This window comes from Phaethon aethereus (assembly GCF_964289735.1).
Source record: "Phaethon aethereus genome assembly, chromosome: 2".
Lineage (NCBI taxonomy): Eukaryota > Metazoa > Chordata > Aves > Phaethontiformes > Phaethontidae > Phaethon > Phaethon aethereus.
This window is the reverse complement of record NC_138582.1, coordinates 98,581,579-98,587,578: the sequence shown is the minus strand read 5'-3', so window position 1 is coordinate 98,587,578 and position 6,000 is coordinate 98,581,579.

Genomic DNA, 6,000 nt, shown 5'->3' with positions numbered 1-6,000 from the left:
GAAAAATAAGGCTTTCTCCTACTCTTTTCGCACACACACCAGTGTGCACTCATACACACGCAGCAGTTTTAAGTCAGGACTACAGTTAGTATCAACTACGCTGCTATTTATAAAAGGATTTTTTTTTACTCTGTGTGAATACATCTCAAGGAATCTTTTCTTATGATTAAGAACATGACTGGGGTTCACATGAAGTCTAAATTATCATTTGTGTTTCCCCTTTTAAGCTGGTTGAAAGCGGGCAATTACCTGTGGAAGTTGTAATTAGAAAACATTTGAAATAGGCTAGAGGAAACAACCATCTTTCAAAACATGGATGAAACTAGTTTCACTCTTCCCTTAGGAATTAAGAATAAAGCAAATGTGGGGAACAACCCTTGCTCCTTTGTTCTTTTCAGCGCCACATTCAAAAATGTTGTTTGGCTAAAATGCAAAAAGCTTGCTAGCTGCAAGACTTATTTCTTTTAAAAATAGTGTGTTGTGTCCTGCCTCCAATTATTTTTTAAATAATGTACCAGATTCTTAAGATCCATGTCAACAACTTGATGCACGATAGTCACATCAGATTTCTCATATGCTTAGGTCATTAGCTAGCAAGGACATTGTCAAGTTATTAATTTTGGAATATCCTATTTTTAAATTCTTTGTTTTGAAGTTGCTGGAAGTTTGGTAGAGAAATCTGTTCCTTCATGAGACTAATTTTTATTTAACCCCCCACATAAGCATGTTACTGTCCAGACAGTATACAGGCTTTTATGCGTAGCTTGTGTATGCAACCTTAAGTACTGGGATATCCGATTTGCAATACACATTTGCATTTCCTCTCTGATTCGGAATTCAAGAAAACTCAGCTTCAAAATATCTAAATTTTACTGAAAGACCTTAACTTCATCCTGCACAGTTAAAGCGGTACCTGCATGTATGTATTCATGATCTGCAGCACCCGTCCACTGAGCTCCAGCTCTCCTCTTGTTTGCTCCTCAATCCATGCACTTGATTGAGGAGCAGACAGGAGGTGACACATCAACCTCACAAAGCAGGACATTTCTTCAAAACTCCCAGTTTTTCCCCCTAAGGCAGCTGTGCTATACACAAATCATTTCCGTGCTTTGTGATGCCACAGTCAATTCCTAAGCAGGTCCTTCCCCCACTGACCCGGCATCTATTCAAGTAACCTGGAAATACCTGATTGATTTCAGAGGACCTCACATTCAGTTCTGAATGGTGGAATTATCTGATCTTATTGCATCTTCTTTTCACCTGGCAACTATAATTGTGTTTAGTAGAACTGTCACAGGTGTTTCTAGGGATTCAGTTGCCTTAGGGAAGAAATGGTTCCCTTGTCTCAGTAAGGGCCACTGGTATGTGGTTTTGTTCCTCCAGTTTTTATGTAGTCTTAGGTTTTATCTAGTCTTACCCAGTTCTTGGTTACCCCAACATGTTTGCAGTGCTGATTTACATAACCTAATTGTCCATTTTATCAATACAGGCTACTTCAGATAATATCTTTGAGGGCATCTCCTTTTTTAAAAAGTACATCTGTGTTGCCATCATTTTTTTTATGTCCTCTCATTCCTGTAGCCCTACCACAATTCCACAAAATGAAAAATCTGACTCCTGTCTTGATTTTAATTTACTGGTTAATTTGACATTTTTGGCACCACCACAAGCATATGTGAGTTCAGACCGTTGTGAGGTTCCCATTTGAATTCCTGGAATTTTCAAGCTGTTTTAACAAGTCATTGTCATCCCCTTCAGATTTTCCTCTCCTAGTCCATAGTTCAAGCCGATCATGTAAATCTGCCACACAACTATGCTTTCCGAAGTATCCACCTTTGCATTGCTGAGCAAAATGACTCAGAATAGACAAAAAGGAAAAAAAAAAAAAAATCAGCTCACGCCTACAGCAAGGGGATCCCACTGCTCTGAGGAAAAGAAAAGCAAAGTCATATGGAACTGCGGGTAGTTGTAATTGTCAAAGCAGTAAATAACGCGGAGTCTTGCATTTCCTTTGGATCAGGCCCTGATACTTATGAACATTCTGCCTGTATGAGACCATGATGCACCAAAGTGCTTCTTGGGAATGCTTATTTGTACTGTCTTCAATACTGCCACTGCCTGCCTCTTCAGTAACACTGCTTCTCGCGAGTGGAAGAACCCAGCAGTGTAACTGAGGTGCACAACCACCCATCAGGAGACACAGCATCTCTTTCTAGACTAGCCTGATGTAGACAGGTAAGTCACACAGCTAGATTTACATTAGACAGTATCACGCTCTGTGGATAGCCCACTTGTGGTCTATGGGTCACAAGGCTCTGGTAGTACTCAAAACACAAAGGGGTCTCCAAATTCGATTTGTAACCCCTTTGGTTTTTGGTTCCTCCAGCTGGAAAAGAGAGGTAACCTTACTTGCAAGGGTTAATTTGCTGACAGTTTAAAATACACTGAAAGATTCAGATAGACAGCAATGAGAAGTATAAAGTATTGCCAAAGATAAATACTTTCAAGGCAGCTTTGTTATTGTTCTGGCTAACTGCCCACGGTGCTTTGCATGCAATTTAATACCACTGGTAGAAGAAATATTTGATTTAATAGATTTGTAAGCTCTAGCTGATAAAAAAACCCAAAGGGGGTGAGGGGGAGTAAAGTACTTGATTGAGTCAGTATTTAACTCCCTGTCCAGAAGCACTCTTCCCGTCCCTTCCAAGAGGGCTGTCATGATACTCAATTTTCTTAAGAACAAGGGGAAAAAAAAAGAAAAAAGAAAGTGTCAGGTGAGGATGGGAAGTGTGCTTTCCCACTCGAAGAATGGCCTCAATCACTATGTTTGGGTTCAGCCTCTCTCTGTGATCTGCTGTAAGAAATCTACTTTCAGGAGGGGAAAATTTTGACACTTGGTTGTACAGAGCACCAAGCTGATAGAGACTTGAATTGAGAAGGCTACGCAGTGCAAGGCCATCTCACCACCCTGGGTCTGGAAGCAGTGTGGCCATGTTTGCACGGGGCTGTGCCCAAGACCTCTGCCTTCTGCATTTCACTCTCCTGCACCCCCGGTTCAAGGATTAACACAGGCTGAACCGCATGAAAGTAATCTGCACCTGCCTGCATGGAAATGCTTTGGGTCAGGGGTATTTTGCAAGCAAATATTCACAGCCCTGCTCCCTATCCAAGCCCTAATTAAAGGTGCAGTTTTACAATCAGTTTAAGTATGTCTAAGGCTGCACTGACGCTGACAACGACCATCTCTTGCTCCTCCCTCAGGTCCTGGCAAAGCTGTGCATTGAGACCCGAGCAGTAAGCTGAGCAGTCTGAAAACAGACCAACCTGTAGGAGAGGGAGGGAATGAGTAGTCAAGGTGGCAGCATTCTTTTAAAACACTTATAGACAAATCTGTACACACGTATGTCCTAAGACCTTGCTTCGTGTGGAAGAAAAAGAAGGTAACACAAACCTATCACTGCTAGGAAAGGTAGGATCTGACCCAAAGCGGCAAAGAATGCAATGGCAGTACTCCCAGCTTACATGATGTTAGACTGCACTGGTTGCTATGGCCCTGCCCTAAAAATAATTCAAGTCCTGTTAAGGTGATAAAGACCATCTCACAAACATTTTTCTCACCTTCTGCTTGCTTGGTAAGGAACAGAAACAGTGCAGTAGAATTAGTGCATGCAGGTCACAGTTGTCACAGAAATGGTAACACAAAATGAATACATAAGGTGAACAAACTTCCCAAAGACATCAGAATTTAAACAGGTTTGCTTGTAATGTGCACTGAATAATGAACCTGCTTTTAAACATCCACTACTCAGGCAAACAACCCACAAAATCAAGAAGAATCTTACAAAAGGGAAAGGACCACAGCTAATTTAATAAGCTGATTTTTACAGATAAATTTTGCTGTCCCTACTCTGACATCAGGAAAAGAGCCTGACTGGTTTCAGGTAGACATTAGCTGTCCTGTCCTCAGATAATCTTTGAGAGCTGAGAGAGCAGGAATTAATGTATACAAATACAGCCCATTTGAAAAATATTAAGTAAAGCTAGGAATAAACTATTCTCTAATGGAGGTCTCAGACCTGATTAACGAAGAGAAAAACTGAAGCAGATACTTTCCAAGGAAAATGTATACAATAGAACTATTCCAGGCTTTCATGACTTGATCTTTAAAACTGGCCAAGAAGAGATTTAATTTTGTTTACTTAGATTACAAAAGGAAAATATCTCACTACCCCTTTGTCAGACAGATTCCAGAACAGAGGATTAGCTATCAGTTTGGTCTTACAGTGCGTATACGCATGCTACCTCACATCTGAAAGAGGAACTTGGTCAGTTTGCAAAACGAGGAGAAACGCACATTGGTCCAAGTTCTCTGTTTCTGTCAGCCTCTACGAGTAAAGCAGCACAGTGTGTCAGGACATAAGGGAAAAGATTTTAAGCATTGGTTTCCACTTCTCGCTACATAACATTAAAAAAAAAAATACCCTTTCTGTTTCTACTTGTTCCTGTAGGAGCAAACAAATACAGCTTCTGTAAAAAGCACAACAGTACTGTAAGTACTAATAGCATCAGTATTACAAATGTGTTAGTAACAAAATCCTCCTAACTAGGGGCTGAACCCCTGTGCCAGCATGAACCCTGGCACAGAGCCTTCCAGACAGACTGTCTGTCTGGGGAGGAAGTTGGAGTGAGCGGCTGCAACCTTCCTGCAGCCAGGGCTACCAAGGGAAACCGGCACTGCTCAGAAACCGGATGGTGCTAGCTGAAGAGAGCTGTGCCGCCAGGGTGCAATGATTCAACGCCGTCCACCGGCAGCCACTTCTGCCAAAGCTCTTCTGGAGGCTTGCCCGAGACTTACAGCTGCCCCACCTTCACCCACCCGCCTTTCCAGTCTGCATGGCACAGTACTGGAAACTTGATAACTGCAAGGCTTGCCCGGGGTAAGCTGTGCACTGAAGGTGTACTTTAATGTTGCTGCTTGCCTTCCTTTTGGATGGAGTCCTCCCTGCAGTTCTCTGTAGCCATGCACTTTCTGAACTTCTCTCTCACATTCAGCTCTTCTGCTCCTACATGCTTAGAGGCAACTCACTCCCTCCAGCTGCATCTAAAAGCTTGTGGAGGATCTTAAAGTCTACAGTAACTAAAGTTAAAGCAAAGTTAAAGCATCTTTTAGTTGGAAATTTAGTCTATTCCTAAAGGTTTACAGTGAACAGTACTTTGGTCATCATGTCATTTTGGCTGTATTACTCTTATTTTGACTTCTGCAAGTACAATCTGGTTTTTATGCCAGGGGCTTGCTGATTATATTAAATTTTGATTCTGCAGTTTTGAAGGGATATCTAAGAAGAGAAAATCACTGCTAAATTAAGAGATCACTGCAAAATTAGAACATCACTCAAATTTCCAACTGAGCTGAGATCTCATTGGTAATAACATAGGCAAGACCAGATGCCCCACAGTAGTGAATTGCATCCAATGCTCTTTTGTAAGCTAATAGAGTAGTTTTCCAGAAGGCTTTCTTGGCAAAATGTAATAACAGTGATGGGAGCTTTGATGGTGAAGATAAGGAGTTCAAGCAGACCAAGATAAGCAGTTGAAGTGAAAGGCAGAGATACAGAAATCCCCTAACACAATTGGAAAACAATATTGTTAAAAGAATGCGGAAAAAGAGAATTGCTTTAAAGCAAGACTCAAGGTCTATGTGCAGAAATATACCTGTCTACATTACAGATAACATTCTGTGTACATATGTAGTGCAGCTGGCACCTACCTGCTGACCTTTGTAGATAAGAATTATCTCATTGATACATACAATTGTTCTATTTGCATACGTGGTAATTACATGCACTTGTTTCCCTCTGGACCTTCCAAGAGAGTCTTCTCCATGAGGGCTGTGATAAAATGTCAACAGTGCAGTTACAGAGTTGAAAGTCTACTCTTTATTTAATCAGTGAAGAGCAAGGACAATGTCTTATTGCCCTGCCTCACTATGAAATTGTTGCT